Here is a 19773-nt window from a genome sequence, read left to right on the forward strand (position 1 = left end):
GTGGCGCCACTGGTTGGAGGGGGCGGAGCAACCGTTTATTGTCTGGACTGACCACAAGAATCTTGCTTACGTGCAATCGGCTAAACGTCTCAACTCCCGTCCAGGCCAGGTGGGCGTTGTTTTTCGGACGATTCAAGTTTTCCCTGACGTTCCGACCTGGATCTAAGAACGGCAAGGCGGACGCCTTGTCCCGGATGTTCTCCAAGACGGAGGAGAGTGGGTCCAAGACCGAGACAATTCTCCCCCGGAACTGCGTCGTGGGAGCAGTTATGTGGAAGATTGAGGAGGAGGTGCTGGCGGCCCTTCGGACTCAGCCCGGTCCCGGTAACGGTCCACCCGGTCGGTTGTTTGTGCCTGAGTCGGTTCGTCCTGCTGTCCTCAAATGGTCCCACGCCAGCAAGATGGCTTGTCACCCTGGCGTGGCTCGGACAATGGCGTTTCTTCGCAGACGTTTTTGGTGGCCTGCCATGGCCGAGGATACTCGGGGTTTTGTTGCTGCCTGTCCAGTGTGTGCACAGAATAAGAGTACCAATCGGCCCAGCTCTGGACTACTTCACCCCCTTCCTATTCCCCGGCGACCATGGTCGCATCTGGCCCTGGACTTCGTCACTGGGTTGCCCGCTTCTGAGGGGAACACGGTCGTTCTGACTATCGTGGACAGATTCAGCAAGTTCGCCCACTTTGTGCCAATTGCCAAGCTTCCCTCTGCCTCGGAGACGTCCGAGATCCTGGTTAGGGAGGTTTTCAGGGTCCACGGTTTGCCCAGTGATATCGTTTCCGACCGTGGCCCTCAGTTTACCTCTGCTGTCTGGAAGTCCTTCTGTTTGGCCATTGGAGCTACAGTCAGTCTCACATCTGGTTTTCACCCCCAATCCAATGGTCAGGCGGAGAGAGCCAACCAGAAGATGGAATCCACGCTACGCTGTCTGGTCTCTTCCAACCCCACCTCCTGGGTCTCTCAGTTGCCTTGGGTTGAGTATGCCCACAATACTCTCCCTACATCTGCCACTGGGATGTCTCCCTTCCAGTGCCTGTATGGCTACCAACCTCCCCTGTTCCCTTCTCAGGAGAAGGAGCTCTCAGTGCCTTCTGTTCAGGCCCATATTCGTCGTTGCCACCGGACCTGGCATCGGGCCAGAAAGGCACTCCTTAGAGTTTCGGACCGGTATCAGCTCCAGGCGAATCGTCGCCGGATCCCCGCTCCCACCTATACCATCGGAGATAGGGTTTGGTTGGCTACACGGGATCTTCCGTTACGGACTGAGTCTAGGAAGTTGTTACCGAAGTTCATTGGTCCGTTTGTGGTGGAGAAGGTGATCAATCCAGTGGCAGTTCGACTCAAACTACCGAGGACGCTCAGAGTCCATCCCACCTTTCATGTCTCCTGCCTCAAGCCTGTCTTCCTCAGTCCTCTGTTGCCTCCTCCGCCTCCTCCTCCTCCTCCTCGGATGATCGGAGGTGGTCCTGCCTACACGGTGCGTCGCATCATGGATTCCAGACGGCGGGGCCGGGGTTTCCAGTATCTCGTGGACTGGGAGGGGTATGGTCCTGAAGAGAGGAGTTGGATTCCGCGGCGACAGGTCCTAGATGCTGACCTCATCAGTGACTTCTACCGCCTCCATCCTGGCGCTCCGGGAGTCCGCCCGGTGGCGTTCGGTCGGAGGGGGGTACTGTAACGATCCCGGCAGTCTGAGTCGGGTCCTGTCTGGTGACTAGTTTTTCTGTTCGTGATCTCCAGTTTCCCGAGGGTTCGGGAACGCTCCGGGGAGCTCTCTTGATTTCCGCACCTGCATCCCATCAGCAATCTGCACACCTGGTCCTGATCATCACCCTTCTTAGGCTCTGGCCTAACATCCAGTCCCTGCCGGATCGTTAGCCATGAACAGTAGGTTTACCAGAGTATCAGTCTTAGAGCCTAGCGTTAGTTTTGTTGTTTTTGCACCGTGTTGGTTTGTTGCTTACTTACCCCCGTTTTGTTCCATCTGCAGTCACCCGTCCGGAACCTTCATCCAACCTCTGCCTGGTGGTCGGCGGCTGCCGACCCAGGATGGGATCAACCACTGCACCCCCAACAACTAATCAACGCCGCCCGATCTGTTCCCTGGATTATTCAGCATCACTCTTGAATTTGTAATAAACACTCACCTTCGTTTCAACTTACCTTGTCCTGGTCTGCTTCTGGGTTCTGGCTTAGCAACTCGTGACAGGAACTTTTAAATCCATTAGTTGAATTAATTTCCTGAAGTAAGGAGCGCTCTGCTCATTATACATACAAATAACTTTCAGTCATTCGGCAATCCTGCTATCATCAATAACTTTGTTTTTCAATAGTAATACTGCTCTATTTTTATTCAAGGTGTGCCTGTTTTCTTCCAGACTCTCCTGTCTAACATAATTTGTCTGTCCATTCATGTTGTTGTTTGTGCTCCACATGTTCTGTGTCTCCATCCCAAATGGCACCCTATTCCCTATATGGGCCCTGGTCAAAAGTAGTGCACTATAAAGGAAATAAGGTGCCCTTTGGGACACACCCAGTAAGTCTGGTTGGTCAGACTTAAAAGACTACATCTGATCTATTTGTGCAATGAGCCTTAATTATAATTACCCAAAGCTGTGTCTCCAAATGTGCACACAACAGGAGGGCTTTGTGTGTGTGAGTGTGTGTCTGTCTGTCTCTGAGTGTCTGATGTGTGTGTGTGTATCTCTCTCTGTATGTGTGTGTGTGTGTGTGTGTGTGTGAGAGAGAGAGAGAGAGAGGGCTCTCACCTCACATCGTGAGTTCCGTAGGGGAGGGGGGAAGAGAGGGCTCCTGAGCAACGTTGACACCTGATGACCCTTGGACTGCCCTCTGTCCACACTGAACATGGCACCTGGAATGCACACACAAACACACACGCACACACACGCATACATGCACACAAACAAATCATTTTACAAGCTATGAAAATAGGTTTTCTCTGTTACGCCCAATATGAATTTGAGCATACATTATAGGCCTTACTTTGCATTACAGCCACTAAAGGCATACAGTAAATTGATGACGACCACATCCAGAAACAACCCCTACACCCTATTCTCTAGGCACTTGAGTAGCATTGAAAGAACTGTATAAGGTACTGTATAAGCAATATGGTTTAGCTCCTCTTTTTGCTTCGGGAATTTTTTTTCCACATATTACCACCATCTATCCAGTCCTTTCAGATCTTCACAAGTGCCTTAGGGGTAACAGACTGCCTTGGCGGAAGCTAGGGGTTGTGTACAGGGTTTGTGTGATCGATATCAGAATGGAGGATTCACCTGAGGATGATGAACAGCTGGGCCACACCCCCTTTGGCGGGGTGTGGACACGCCTCCAGGAGGATCCCTTGGCCGCTGTCGGCTGCCAGCCGCACTCACCATCCTCGAAGGAGCAATAGCTGCCGTTGAGAAATTGACCTGAGAGGGAGAGAAAGATAGAGAGAGCAAGAGAGGTAGAAAGAGAAGAGAGTGAGTAGCCTCATAAGAGCTGTAGCTGCAGTTCAACTGACCTAGGATAGAGAGAGAGACAGACAGACAGACAGACAGACAGACAGTGAGAGAGATGGAACATCAGAGAGGAGGCATTGAATGTGTGACTGTCTGTCACCTTGATTACTCAGAATTCTCTCGACCTGTGCTCCTACGTTGTACATTTTCATTCAAAGGTTGTAGCAACCTCATGGTGGGTACAGGGAACGTTCAAGTATCATGTAGTAGCCTAAACCTATCGATGTTACATTGAGCTGGGTGAATGGAATATGAATGACAGTCATCCAATAATCTCTCATCTTAAATGGCACCAACCGCCACTGATATATATAGCTGCCTAAAAGTCACTTCATAGGGGGCAGGTAGTTGCCCAAGGCTTCTAGTAGGACCATTAGGCCTGTTTCACATGGACTCTACCAAGTCATCTCAGCAAGGATGCATGCTGCTAGCTCTTTAAGGGCCTGTACCACCCCTGCTGTTCGGTCCCATGCTGAAATAGTTCCTTCTGTAACTCGTTCTCTCTACAATAATTGGCACTGGATGACACAATTAAGAAGACTCAAAGATACTCACAGGGAAGGGAACACACGTGCATGCACACACGAACACACACTACCAAATCAGCATCAATGGCCACAAATGCAATTACATTTCTGTCTTCCACCGATCATTGAAGCCTCTGCTCAACTGCGGCGACTCATCTGCAGAGGCAGAGCGAGAAAGGGTGGGTGGAAATGACGACCACGACTGTAAACACATCGACCAGCATTGTCTTCGATCCTCAAACGGGGCGGATGTGTAACAACGAATCCACCCCCCCATCTTCAATATCAATGAGCGAGCGAGAAAGAGTGTGAGAGAGATGAGCTCCCGCACTTTTCAGCATGTTTTTACAAAAAGATAGATTTCGAGTAAGATAAACTTGGACACAGGATACTACCCTCCACAACATAACCTTCACTCCAAATCAAAACTCCAAACCTACAACCTGATTTTGGACAAAATTACCTGGAAGCATTCCTACTACCTAATAGTCTTATTTCCAAGCTATACAGCAAATGCTCTGGCAAACACCATCCAACCTGGAACTGAGTGAGTAATGTTTAGTCTGAAGCTACTTTTAAAGCCAAGAAGAAAAATACATTAAAATGATCTATTTTACTTTATAAGGACTGAATGCTCAGTTATAGTCCTGTGTAGCTCAGTTGGTAGAGCATGGCGTTTGCAACGACAGGGTTGTGGGTTCGATTCCCATGGGGGGCCAGTATGAAAATGTATGCACTCACTAACTGTAAGTCACTCTGGATAAGAGCATCTGCTAAATGACTAAACTGTAAATGTAAATGTGAATGCGACAGGTAGCTTAGTGGGTAAGAGCGTTGTGCCAGTAACCGAAAGGTCGCTGGTTCTAATCCCCGAGCCTACTAGGTGAAAAATATGTCGATGTGCCCTTGAGCAAGGCACTTAACCCTACTTGCTCCTGTAAGTCGCTCTGGATAAGAGCGTCTGCTAAATGACTAAAATGTAAATGTAAATGTAAGTTAAGGCTACCAAGCTTGCTAGGACAGAACATATCTGACTGCAACTTCAATTAGCACTGAGGTGTGAAGTGAGAGGTGTCAAAGCCCTTGAACCCAACAATGGCAGGAGAGTTTCACAGCCTACCCCACCCAAATGCAGAGGCCTTTGAAGCCCCCTCCCGCTGTTCAGAGGTCATTACAATACAGTACCCTCTGCCTGTAAAAAATGAGAAAGCACGAAAAGATTACAAAATGAAGCTCCTTATGGAAAATCAAGAGACACTTCTTGCTGACTATTATAAAAATGGGAACATAAGCAACTTAATCTTCCACACAGACCATCCCCTGGCATGGCGCAGTGCTATATTAACACACTACCACTAAAAATAAAGAAAAACCCTTGAATGAGTAGGTGTGTCCAAACTTTTGACTGGTACTGTATATATCAACGAATCTAGCCTCACCCTACTAGAATATGAAGTCAAATGTCTATTGTTTGCTGATGATCTGGTGTTTCTGTCCCCAACCAAGGAGGGCCTACAGCAGCACCTAGATCTTCTGCACAGATTATTTCAGACCTGGGCCCTGACAGTAAATATCAGTAAGATACAAATAATGTTGTTCCAAAAGTGCTCCAGTTGCCAGGACTACAAATGCAAATTACATCTAGACACCGTTGCCCTAGAGCACACAAAAAACGATACATACCTCGGCCTAAACATCAGCGCCACAGGTAACTACCACAAAGCTGTGAACAATCTGAGAGACAAGGCAAGAATATACCTTGACATACCTATTAGGGTCTGGCTAAAAATACTTGAATCAGTTATAGAACCCATTGCCCTTTATGGTTGTGAGGTTTGGGATCCGTCTGACCAACCAATAATTCACAAAATGGGACAAACACCAAATTGAGACTCTGCATGCAGAATTCTGCAAAAATATGCCCTGTGTACAATGTAAAATACCAAATAATGCATGCAGAGCTGAATTAGGCCGATACCCGCTAATTATCAAAATCCAGAAAAGAGCCGTTAAATTCTACAACCACCTAAAAGGAAGCGATTCCCAAACCTTCCATAACAAACTGTCACGGTTTCGGCCGAGGCTGCCTCTCTTCCTTGTTCGGGCAGGCTTCGGCGTTCGTTGTCTCCGGAATTCTAGCTGCCATCGTTGCATGTTTCTATGTTCGTTTGCTTTTGTCTGTTTGTTGTGACACCTGTTATCGTTTAGGTTAATTAGCGTCCTATAAGTTACTCGTTGTGTTTGTCCAGTGTTGTGTGTGATTGCTTTATTGTCTGTCGTGCGTTACTGGACGTGTTTACATTATTCGCTCGGTCGAGCTATCTCTCCACTGTGTTGGAGCGTTTTACGCACCTGTGTAGTGCGCCCGTTTGTTTTGTCCGCCTACGTGCGGAGTTTCGCCTTCGGGCCAGTTTGTTCGTTTTCCCTTGTGGAATTTCACTAAAGTCTTTTGGACTGTACTTCGGTGTCCTGCGCTTGATTCCACCACTACACCCACCTACAGCATCACTGACACAAACACAATTTTGATAAACACAACATCAAGATTTGTGACCTGTTGCCACAAGAAAAGGGCAACAAGTGAAGAACAAACACCATTGTAAATACAACCCATATTTATGTTTATTTATTTGATATTTTGTACTTTAACTATTTGCACATAATGTTACATTTGAAACGTGTTTATTCTTTTGGAACTTTTTTGAGTGTAATGTTTTTGAGTTCCCAACACATTTGTGCTTACCATCACGTTGCAATCATCAGGACATATTGAGTGGGAAAGGGCAGGTGACTAAAATATCCATTGTTTTTGATATGAGAAGTAGAGTAATGTACAGTACTTTCCACTTCTCATGTCAAATACAGTCAATCTCATAAAGAAGATCAATGATGTAACTAGTGTTAACGTAACCATTGACAAATAACTACTCCATAATTGACAGGGTTGACTGGCACTATTTGAAGTAAGATACAACAGAGAAGTCGCCACAAAGCGGGAGCTTTGGATGTGTAACGAGCTTTCCAAATAATGTATTATACACACCTCTCAAGTCACTCACTGTACAAAGGCAACAGTATCAACAATTCCAGTGAATCCCAGGCTGTGTAACCTCAGGCCATCAAGCATACCGATCTCCATGCATTTCATGTTTTAAGTATTGAATAATTCAACTGTCATGCAATGGTCTGTCTCTCTGGGGGATCTCCAGCACACGCCGCATTCAAATGTACACTATCCCCCTGGGTAGGCGTGCTAGTCTAATTGTCATTGATAGCTTGATATGTACTAGCGTCATTAGCAGGGAAAAAGCCATCAGACCTGGGATTTGAACACTCATGTTAGCCTCTTATTTTGCTAGCCCCCACGGTTCGCTGACCTATAGGCACAGGGGAGTGGCCATCATGGTAATAAGTGACACACAGGAGGATAATCATGCACTGTGAGGCATGCTGATATTAATTTTGGTCAGCTTCATATGCATGTGCATGAACGGAGATTCATTTAGGGTACATTAACATTCTGTACGTTTTTCCGGAATTAATTTCAAATGTATTTCCAGAGATATGTGCAGAGACACACATGCAATTATATACAGTGCCTTCAGAAAGTATTCATACCTCTTTGCACATCTGGATTGTACAATGTTTGTCCATGATTATTTTCAAAAATCTTCAAGCTCTGTCAAATTGGTTGTTAATCATTGCTAGACAACCATTTTCAAGTTTTGCCATAGGAACATTCTCACTCTCTTCTTGGTAAGCAACTCCAGTGTAGATTTGGCCTGTTTTAGGTTATTATCCTGCTGAAAGTTGAATTAATCTCCCAGTGTCTGAACCAGGTTTTCCTCTAGGACTTTGCCTGTGCTTAGCTCCATTCCATTTCTTTCTTATCCTGAAAAACTCCCCAGTCCATAACAATTAAAAGCATAACGTGATGCAGCCACCACTGTGCTTGAAAATATGGAGAGGAGTGTTGTATTGGATTTGTCCCAAACGTAACACTTTGTATTCAAGACAAAAAGTGAATTGCTTTGCCACATTCTTATCAATTTTACTTTAGTGGCTTGTTGCAAACAGGATTCATGTTTTGGAATATTTTGTGTGTCCATGCAACTTGTTATGTGACTTGTTTAGCACATTTTTACTCCTGAACTTATTTAGGCTTGCCATAACAAAGGGGTTGAATACTTATTGACTCAAGACATTTAAGCTTTACATTTTTAATTAATTTGTAACAATTTCGAAAACAAAATTCCACTTTAACATTATGGGGTATTGTGTGTGAAAAAAATGTCAGATGTAATCCATTTTAAATTCAGTCTGTAACACAACAACATTTTGAATAAGTCAAGACGTGTGAATACTTTCTGAAGGCACTGTATGTATATGTATATATGATGAACTGCACACACACACACACACACGCACATACACTAACACACACACACATACACACATGTCATGTACCTAATTCTTTTGAGGGTACATTGATGGCCAAATTCAATTTCTTTTAATTAATCATTTACATTTTTACATTTTAGTCATTCAGCAGACGCTCTTATCCAGAGCGACTTAGAGTTAGTGGGTGCATACATTTTCATACTGGCCCCCCGTGGGAAACGAACCCACAACCCTGGCGTTGCAAGCGCCATGCAATCATGACTTAAAGAAACACTATCTTCTATATTTTCAGTGTACAAATGAAAATAACTGAGACCTGTGCATTTCAATGGGCATGACGCCTTTTGCACACACACACACACACACACACACACACACACACACACACACACACACACACACACACACACACACACACACACCCAGCCACACGTGCGTACAATAATACGCAGGGCTAGGGGAACTTTCCAACCCAACATTGGCATAAAACCATTCCTGGGCCTTGAGAAAACAAATGTGTACATGCAGAAACATGTTAAGGGTGAGAAACACTAGTGATGCATGGTGTCGGCGTGGGAAACATTATTACTCTGACGGCGCTCTGGAGTGCCTCTGTCAAGTAAGTTCAGGCAGCCATAGTTTTGGGCCCAAATGTCACCGTATAGGGCTGTGGTCAAAAGTAGTGCACTATGTAGGGAATGGGGTGCCATTTGGTACGTAACCATAGTTCTGTAATGGTAGGCAGCTGGGGCACAACAGCTTCATTAAAGGAGCTCCTGCCATGGCTGTCCTATTTTGCCGCTTTGCCACTTTACAAGGTTGAGGATGCCTCCAATGTCATAATAATGCCCTTTTGTGGCTGGGCCTGGCTCCCCAGTGGTTGGGCCTGGCTGCCAAGTGGTTGGGCCTATGCCCTCCAAGGCCCACCCATGGCTGCACCCCTGCAATCCATAGATTAGGGCCTAATTTATTTATTTCAATTGACTTATTTCCTCCTATGAATTGTAACTCAGTAAAAACGTAGAAATTGTTGCATGTTGCGTTTTCTATTTTTGTTCAGTATAGATAAGCTGTACTCACTGCACATGTCACCTTCGTCGTCACCGAGTGGGCAGTCCATCGTGAAGTCACACAACTGTTTCAGAGGGACCCCTGGGCCATGGTGACAGTGGTACTGTCCCTGGAGGGTGATGTTGTGGAAAGGGGAGATATCTTGAGAGAAGCAAAGAGAAAGAGACATATCTGTCAACAGAGAGAAATTAATCATCATCACAATGACATCGTTGAGGCTTGAGGGTGTCCTAAAATGGACATCGTAAGCAAAACCGCTACCATGTACTATTTACAACAGAAAAGTGTAGTTTGCATACATATCCACACATATACTTCATATACATATTATATGCTCCCATGTTGTTGTGGAACGGGGAGGGATCTGGAAAAATCACAGAGAGAGATAGAAACACAAAGCAATGAGCGGTGGAGGTTAGTCTAGTGGTACTGCTGCCACCGCCAGATTATTATTATTATTTATTATTATTATTATTATTTATTTATTCACATACACTGAGTGTACAAAACATTAGGAACATACTATTTTAATGACATAGACTGACCGGGTGAAAGCGATGATCCCTTATTGATGCCACTTCTTAAATCCACTTCAATCAGTGTAGATGAAGGGGTGGAGACATGTTAAAGAATAATGTGTAAGACTCAAGATAATTGAGACATGGATTGTGTATGTGTGTCATCAGAGGGTGAATGGGCAAGACAGAATATTTAAGTGCCTATGAATGGGGTATGGTAGTAAGTGCCAGGTGCACCAGTTTGAGTGTGTCAAGAACTGCAATGCTGCTGGGTTTTTCACGCAAAATGTTTTCCTGTGTGTATCAAGAATAGTCCACCACCCAAAGGACATCCAGACAAATTGACACAACTATTGAAAGCATTGGAGTCAACATGGGCCAGCATCTCTGTGGAACGCATTTGACACCTTGTAGAGTCCATGCACCGACAAATTGAGGCTGTTCTGAGGGCAAAAGGGTGTGCAACTCAATATTAGGAAGGTGTTCCTAATGTTTTGTACACTCAGTGTATATTGCCCATGGAGTCCACATATATTGCCCCTGGAGGCCCCTAGTCTACCCTTTCACTATTTATCTCTCTGATCTGTCTCCCTCTCTCATACCTGCCATATATGTATCTCTACATAAACAATAAAAATCAGAGCAATGAAACATCTCCACAGTCATTAGCCATGTCACCAGACTGCTATCGTACACCATTTAATACATAACATCATTAGTGCATGTGTAAGTCTGTTGTAAGGTGTCACATAATATTCTCACTTGAGATAATGGGCTGGATGACATTATACGAATCAGCAGGGTAACACTGAAGAAAGTGTATCGGAGAAGAGATTCAAACTGCATTTCTTCCAACAGATACTGTCAACTTCCAGTCAAGGATCAATGAACTACCAGGGAGAAATAAAAAACGGAAATGTTTCGGCCCTCCAGGATCATCATTTTATAGCCCTACAACTGTACAGTATAGAAGTGTCTGCTGGGTTGCAGGCTTTGGGTCAAATTGGTTTGGTTATGTTCTTTAAAAAGAACAAGGTTGGGTTGTTGATGCTGGGTTATTGGTGTTGAGTTATTGAGATATGACCCAGCGGATCAGATCAGAAGACTGGAGGCATAGTTTAGTAAGGGCGTGGCTAGGGCTGTGGCGGTCATGACATTTTGTCAGCCGGTTATTGTCATGCAAATGAATGCAAATGAATTATATAATTCTATAGTAAGAATAATATAATTTAATTTACAGTAAGGGAAAAAAGTATTTGATCCCCTGCTGATTTTGTACGTTTGCCCACTGACAAAGAAATGATCAGTCTATAATTTTAATGGTAGGTTTATTTGAACAGTGAGAGACAGAATAACAACAAATAAATCCCGAAAAATTTATGTCAAAAATGTTATAAATTGATTTGCATTTTAATGAGGGAAATAAGTATTTCACCCCCTCTCAATCAGAAAGATTTCTGGCTCCCAGGTGTCTTTTATACAGGTAACGAGCTGAGATTAGGAGCACACTCTTAAAGGGAGTGCTCCTAATCTCAGTTTGTTACCTGTATAAAAGACACCTGTCCACAGAAGCAATCAATCAATCAATCTCCAAACTCTCCACCATGGCCAAGACCAAAGAGCTCTCCAAGGATGTCAGGGACAAGATTGTAGACCTACACAAGGCTGGAATGGGCTACAAGACCATCGCCAAGCAGCTTGGTGAGAAGGTGACAACAGTTGGTGCGATTATTCGCAAATGGAAGAAACACAAAATAACTGTCAATCTCCCTCGGCCTGGGGCTCCATGCAAGATCTCACCTCGTGGAGTTGCAATGATCATGAGAACAGTGAGGAATCAGCCCAGAACTACACGGGAGGATCTTGTCAATCATCTCAAGGCAGCTGGGACCATAGTCACCAAGAAAACAATTGGTAACACATTACGCCGTGAAGGACTGAAATCCTGCAGCGCCCGCAAGGTCCCCCTGCTCAAGAAATCACATATACAGGCCCGTCTGAAGTTTGCCAATGAACATCTGAATGATTCAGAGGAGAACTGGGTGAAAGTGTTGTTGTCGGATGAGACCAAAATCGAGCTCTTTGGCATCAACTCAACTCGCCGTGTTTGGAGGAGGAGGAATGCTGCCTATGACCCCAAGAACACCATCCCCACCGTCAAACATGGAGGTGGAAACATTATGCTTTAGGGGTGTTTTTCTGCTAAGGGGACAGGACAACTTCAGCACATCAAAGGGACTATGGACTGGGCCATGTACCGTCAAATCTTGGGTGCGAACCTCCTTCCCTCAGCCAGGGCATTGAAAATGGGTCGTGGATGGGTATTCCAGCATGACAATGACCCAAAACACACGGCCAAGGCAACAAAGGAGTGGCCCAGACCTTAATCCTATAGAAAATCTGTGGAGGGAGCTGAAGGTTCGAGTTGCCAAACGGCAGCCTCGAAACCTTAATGACTTGGAGAAGATCTGCAAAGAGGAGTGGGACAAAATCCCTCCTGAGATGTGTGCAAACATGGTGGCCAACTACAAGAAACGTCTGACCTCTGTGATTGCCAACAAGGGTTTTGCCACCAAGTACTAAGTCATGTTTTGCAGAGGGGTCAAATACTTATGTCCCTCATTCAAATGCAAATCAATTTATAAAATTTTTGACATGCGTTTTTCTTGATTTTTTTGATGTTGTTCTGTCTCTCACTGTTCAAATAAACCTACCATTAAAATTATAGACTGATCATATCTTTGTCAGTGGGCAAACGTACAAAATCAGCAGGGGATCAAATACTTTTTTCCCTCACTGTAGCTGAATAAAATAGAAAGTGTGCATATGAAGTGGCTATGTTGAGCATAAAAGTGATAATTTGAAACAGGTCCTATATGCTAGATTTAGAGTTATTTGGCTAATTTAGTTGTGAATGATACAAACCTTAGAATGTCTTAGAAATCGAAACATACAGTATATGGGCTGCATGATGCGACTATAGTCTATTGACTATTTGAAAAAGTCACAAAAAAGGCCTGCGCTCTGTTCCTTGCCTCAGGCTTCACACCCTGTTCTCTCATCAAGTGATCATATTTTCACCCATCAGACTATTCTCAATTTAATCTTGTCTTTACTAATATGTAAAAAAAAAAAATAATAATAGTATTAAAATGGCCCAGGGCAGGAACAAGGGCAGGGGAAAAAAATACATCCATATGCTTTCCCATTAAAAAAAAAAAAGCCAGGTAGACTACTCCGGTTTTATAGTGCAGCAGCTGAAAAACAAATAGTAGCAGCTAGGATCCTCCTCTTTTTAGTGGCAACCATCAAAACTTTCACATGGGATTGCATAAAGAAATGTCTGGGCTTATAACAACCCTTATTTCACTTCATGCATCAACCACTGTTTGAATGGCATGCAGCCACTCGCTGCGTGACAGGTGATATTCCGTGATATGTCATGGGCTCTCCAACCATGTTCCTGCAGTTACCCAGTGCTTAATTTGGGAAACCATGTGAAATCTGTTCGGGAACATCGATAGTAACATGTTTTCACAACGAAACATATTTAATAAAACTATCTCTGCACGCTTGTGAAAGGAATTAAGGAGAGAGAGGAGGAGATGGAAACGCACGGTAGTGAGATCTTCTGTAGCTAAAGGTAATACCAGCATATTAATAGAATATGAGTTGGCCTACTGCAGGCCTATGTTATCTGGCTATGCACCATGCAATAGGCTGTAGGCCTGTTTATTTAGCTGACAAGATACAGTGGGTAAAAAAAGTATTTAGTCAGCCACCAATTGTGCAAGTTCTCCCACTTAAAAAGATGAGAGACGCCTGTAATTTTCATCATAGGTACACGTCAACTATGACAGACAAAATGAGAGAAAAAAATCCAGAAAATCAAATTGTAGGATTTTTTATGAATTTATTTGCAAATTATGGTGGAAAATAAGTATTTGGTCAATAACAAAAGTTTCTCAATACTTTGTTATATACCCTTTGTTGGCAATGACACAGGTCAAACGTTTTCTGTAAGTCTTCACAAGGTTTTCACACACTGTTGCTGGTATATTGGCCCATTCCTCCATGCAGATCTCCTCTAGAGCAGTGATGTTTTGGGGCTTTTGTCCCGTGCCATTATTTTATTTTATATTATTTTATAGTAAGATCCCGTAAAGGTTAATTATGAAAATATAAAAAATGCCCTATTACTAGGCTATTCGAAAGACTCATGATTATAATGTTTGGCGCATAGCATAAGGTAACCAGTCCATCCAGTATGTGTAATAATACAGTCCACACTCAAAGGCGATTACTAGAATGTGTTTAATTTTGGAGGCGAGGCTAGGCCAATTATGTACCAAAGACATCTTAAATCTGTTTCTTTTAATGTTTTTCTGCAGTGCGTAATATGCAGTAGGCTATGTATTGTATAACTGCACAATCATTATTTTAATTCCCATATGCATTAGCTGTAATATGGCTATGGGTGTTCTACATGCAACGTCTTAAATGCTTTGAATTAATCATCACCTTAGAAAGCGCTGTCCATTTCGTTGTGTTTGGCTTTGAAACAACATCCACAACAACCATGCTTTCCACTCAGTGTCAACCTGTTGTTGAACTTCTTTCTTCAAATTGATCATCACAGCATGATACTGTTTTGATGATAAGTGTTTGATGTGATTTTCAATTGCATTTGCGTTGATGTCAGAGTGGTTAAAGGGACAATAGAGCACTGAGTACCAGGCCATTAGTGAACTGACGGTTCTTAGTAAGTTGGGTACTACCGATGCATTGTTGGGATAGATACCACCTTATTATAATATGAAATATATAAATGGAATATTCTGGAATACTGTGTAAAATGAAAAACTATTTAGGAAAACTAGTATTTGCAGTATATAAACTTAATATGATGAACAGGAATTACTTTTATTCTCACGAGTAGCCAATAAAATCTATCTGAAAGCCACGCCCCTAATAAGCCATGCCTCCTGGAAATAAACTAAGGATTACATAAAAAAAAGGAAAAGCTGCTAGGTCAACCTAGCATGAATGTAAAAAATACCCAACTGATGGTCAAATTTACCCATGTTTTTAAACCAGCATGTTTTTGTGTTGGAGTACACGGTCCAAGTCATCAACATTGTAAAGTCTGTGACAAAGTATATCATAAGGATAATCCATAAGTCTAGCCATGAATATCTGAATACCATCTTTAGTCCAACTCATCATAAATCACGTAAACTCTGGAGCACAATTTGTCAAAACAATGATCTACATACAGTAGGGTGGCACAGGGGGATAGCATCTCTGACAAATGTATGATGTCACCATGAGACCATGGCCATTGGTCGGGAGCATTGAGATGGTAGCTGGGGGAAATGTGCATATCTATGCAAATTGTAGAACAGAAGCATCATCAGACAGACTTGGCTGCGTCCCAAATGACACCCTCTTCCCTAAGTAGTGCACTACTTTTGATCAGGGCCCATTGGGACTAGGGTGACATTTGGAACGCAGCCTTGTAAAAATGGACAACTCGCTCCGAGTTCATCATCGGAAGCTGATGATCGTCGATAAAGGGAGAACAAAAAGAAAAGCAGGAAGCTTGCTGATGGGGATCACTTTTTCCATTTTCATAGGGAAGAAAGAAAAAGCGATATTATCGCGGATGGCTGTGTCCGTGTACTGTACCGTAGTTTGCCCTTGATCTGTGTGGGACAATATAAGATTAAGTTAGGCCTGAAAACCTACGAGTATGAGTACACACCAAAGAAAGACCGCTGAGAGTCAGTTCTACACTCTCTGTTGAATACAAACCAGGTGGTGTAGGAATATAATGATGTACGTGTCATAGCGAAAATGCAAATTGCAAAAAAATAGCTCCAATAGATGTCTTTAGAAAGATACAACTCTTAGGTCTAATTGTGTGGTCAAATATACAGCCAGCTAACTGTAAATCTGGGGTGTGTCTCAAATGGCACCCTATCCCCTATATAGTGCACTACTTTTGACCAGGGCCCATAGGGCTCTGTTAAAAATAGTGCACTATATAGGGAATAGGCTGCCATTTGGGACATAACTCTATGCTTTCCCCCCACTTGTTAGCACAGTAGGGTATATCCGCAAATAATGACTTCCTTCACAATGACCTTCAATTATGTTCAGTAAAAAAAAAGATGCTAAATGAATATAAACCTTCTTTTCTGCCTCTTTTGTGTTAGGTCTTTATTTCTCCCAACGCTTGGCTATAAAGCCTCATTCACATACAGTGAGTAAAAAGACACCACCTCATGTAATCACCATGGCAGTTAATGCTTTTCCCTTACATTAGATGGAGTGAAAAGGCTTGCTAATGCTCACCTTGAGTTTAATGAGAACAACAATCTTAGCCAAAAGTATAGTAGAAATAAGAGCTATATGCCAGTGTTCTGTGTGTATTATGTGGGGGGGAAGGTCATACGTGAGCTCTTTTGTATACAGTTAATTAAGTATTATGATATGGGCTTTATATGGCCTTGAGTGTTTAGGTATTTTGACAATAGTAATTATGTGATTCTGACTCCCTGGTTGCTTACTGTGAAGAACTGACAACTCCACAACTTGATTAGAAAACAAAACATGATTTCTAGACCATAACCTACACCTCATTATCGCACCTCGCCTTGAGACATAGATGTATACTCATATGGCTGTAGTCTACAGTCATGTGTCAGTAGCACCATCGACCGTCTTATAGAATTTGGAGCTAGGTACTTACCTGTATATCTGTCTCAGGTGAGACTTCCTGTATCCCTTGTGTTTAAGGAGGCCATGTTGAAAACCAAAGCAGACCTCTAACTTTGACTTCAGTTCACAGAGCAACTAACTGTGGCCAGGCAGACACGTGCCTCTGAGCTGACCGCAGTTGGCCTGCCTTAGTCATGCTTGTCAGATTCTGAAAACAAGCGGGAGGTGCGGGACGAATTGCCTAGGGGAGTCAGCGGGTTTTGTAATCCCAGTCGCCCAGGACTGTGCTGGCTCTTAGTAATTATGTATGTGGGGAGGAAAGGCAAAGAGGTCACAGGAGAGGCCACTGTGAATGGCCGCCGAGTGGATTCTGTCAACATTCTGTGAATGTTCTTTTTGAGTTATATCAGATATCCACTTAAAATGAGGACTCTCATCTCAGCGGGCAAAATTGGTTGAGGTGACGTCATTACAAACATAAAAATGAGGTCTGGTTGGAATGACGTCATTATAACCAGATAATAACCAGTTCTGGTTGAAATTATGTCATGACAGCCAGACAACAACCAGTTATGGTTTAATTATGTTATTTCAATCAACTTTACCCGCTGGAATCAGACGGCTGCCACAAACACTGATAGATGTATGGGTGGTTGCGGGAAACGAAGCCACTACCCTGGTTTTACAAGCACCATACTCTATCAACTGAGCTACAAAGCAACACATATGACTCACTTTTTCTCATACCGCCTCAAGGTCTAGAAAAGCACAGGTCACAAACAAGTTTCACCTCATGATGACATTTCCAATATCACCGCCCAGAATCAGTAAGCCACTGTTTCAGTCCTGCGATTTGATTTGTTATCAAATATATATTTTACAGCAGCCACCAGTGGACAACGTTTGTGCCCATAAGGTACGGTGATAGCTCGGCTCTCTTATGAAATGCTGATTGCCTGGTCCTGTTAAAGTGATGATGCACTGTGAGAAGATATTGCGAGACAAGGAATGATGGAGCACTAGTAATCTAAAGCTTCTTTTCCCCCCTTATGATTCCTGTTGCCATCATCAAGCTGTCAAAAAGAGTGATGATAAGAATTAGTATATGATAGATTTTATGAAGCTAGTGTCAGTGGGGAGCGGTTATTGTTCTTTGAAAGGTGCCAAAACAGCCAACATTTAAGTAATGAACAATAATATTAGACTCAATTAATATAATATCGTGCCAAGAATGTTAGTCAGGCTGTTGACACTGACCTTACTGGTGTACTTCTTTAAGAAAAATATTATAAATCATAAACATCAAGGTCATTTGAACTAAAGATGTCAGATCTTAATTTGACCCCTTTCATTGCAGGAGGAAAATAATCTTGCAGAAGGAGGATTTTAATATATGAAGAAAATATTTAGAATCGCTGCCAGGGGGCAGCTGGAAGCGGTGTTTGTATACAATGCAGTACCGCACCTACATTGTACTTTATGCAGGCTACAGCACATCTCGTGTGAATTCTTATGTGGATTATAATAAATTGACATATTTGCAGGGGGTAGATGTATTTTTTGATAGGAAAAATCTGTTTTTTTAGATCAATTGTTTTATATTATATATTGAAGGCAAGCAATAGGGAGAATACATTATTGGTTACCGCAGTGCCTGTGTGGTCCAGCGGTTTACCCCTGCACACATATGCCAGAGTCGCATTCATTCTGCATGGTTACAGGGTTAATTCCACATGGCTACAGGGTTAACACAAAAACAGGTTAACGGTTTAGGCATAATTCTGAGTGGTTAAGGTTAGGGGTGGGGGATGGTTTGGGGAAAGCTTAAAACAAAATAGTTTTAAACAATGCGCCTAGAGTATGTATCATCAGTATTCATAGCATTCTAATTGCTAGCATTGTGACCTGCTGTAGCTCAGTGGTATAAGCAGCGCGCTCTAGCTCCGAGCCTCATGAATTAGCTCCCAGTGCTGGGCGATCTACTGACAAGCCTGAGCCTACATTAGGTCCACAAGTTAATTGCATTTATTTCAATGTTTTCAAGAAGTTAAACGAATAGTCTGATAATTTCTACATCATAGAAACGTGCCTCAGCTCAACAGAATTGTCTTTGGATGGGCTCAAATGCATAAACATCTTGACAGCTTTACGAAATTAAATATTAAAGCCACACAATACAGGCTTTCAATCCACACCAAAGACCATAACTAAATTGACAAATTATACATAGCCTAACTATAAAACGTGGGCGAGCATCCACACTGGAGGAAAGTTTATCGTTCTACAGTAGGCCTACATCTGTCAATCAACTGATGGCTCAAATCAGCTCATCAACTCAGCCAGGGAAACAGTAGCCTATTATCGTTTTACACACCTTTCATTATATGACGATTGATAGGCAAACGGGTGGCCTACAGAATGTAGCCTATTGTCTCGTTAAACCATGAATACAAGCTGAATTAACCCGCACAGCTGATCTCAATTGCATACGTTATTGGTCACCTCATTACCGCTCCCTAAAAGATTATGTGTTACTTAGTCCTGCTTGTGTAGCGGACATGAGTCGGTCATGGCCACGTGAAGAGGTAGCCCCGCCTGCGAACTTCAAAACCATTGTCTGCCCTTGGCCCAAGAGTGTAAAACAGTTTAAGACGTTGGTTGATCCCGTGGGAGACCTGGGTTCATATCCCATGTGTTACACTTGCAACCAAAGCCTTTCAAGATGCACTACATTGCCCAAAAGTATGTGGACACCTGCTTGTCGAACATCTCGTTCCACTAGATGTTGGAGGATTGCTGTGGGGACTTGCTTCCATTCAACCACAAGAGCATTAGTGAGGTTGGGCGATAAGGCTTGGATCGCAATCAGCATTCCAATTCATCCCAAAGGTGTTCGATGGGGTTGAGGTCAGAGCTCTGTGCAGGCCAGTCAAGTTCTTCCACACCGATTTAGACAAACCATTTCTGTATGGACCTCGCTTTGTGCACGGGGGCATTGTCATGCTGAA

The sequence above is a fragment of the Coregonus clupeaformis genome, chromosome 29 (assembly GCF_020615455.1).
Source record: "Coregonus clupeaformis isolate EN_2021a chromosome 29, ASM2061545v1, whole genome shotgun sequence".
Lineage (NCBI taxonomy): Eukaryota > Metazoa > Chordata > Actinopteri > Salmoniformes > Salmonidae > Coregonus > Coregonus clupeaformis.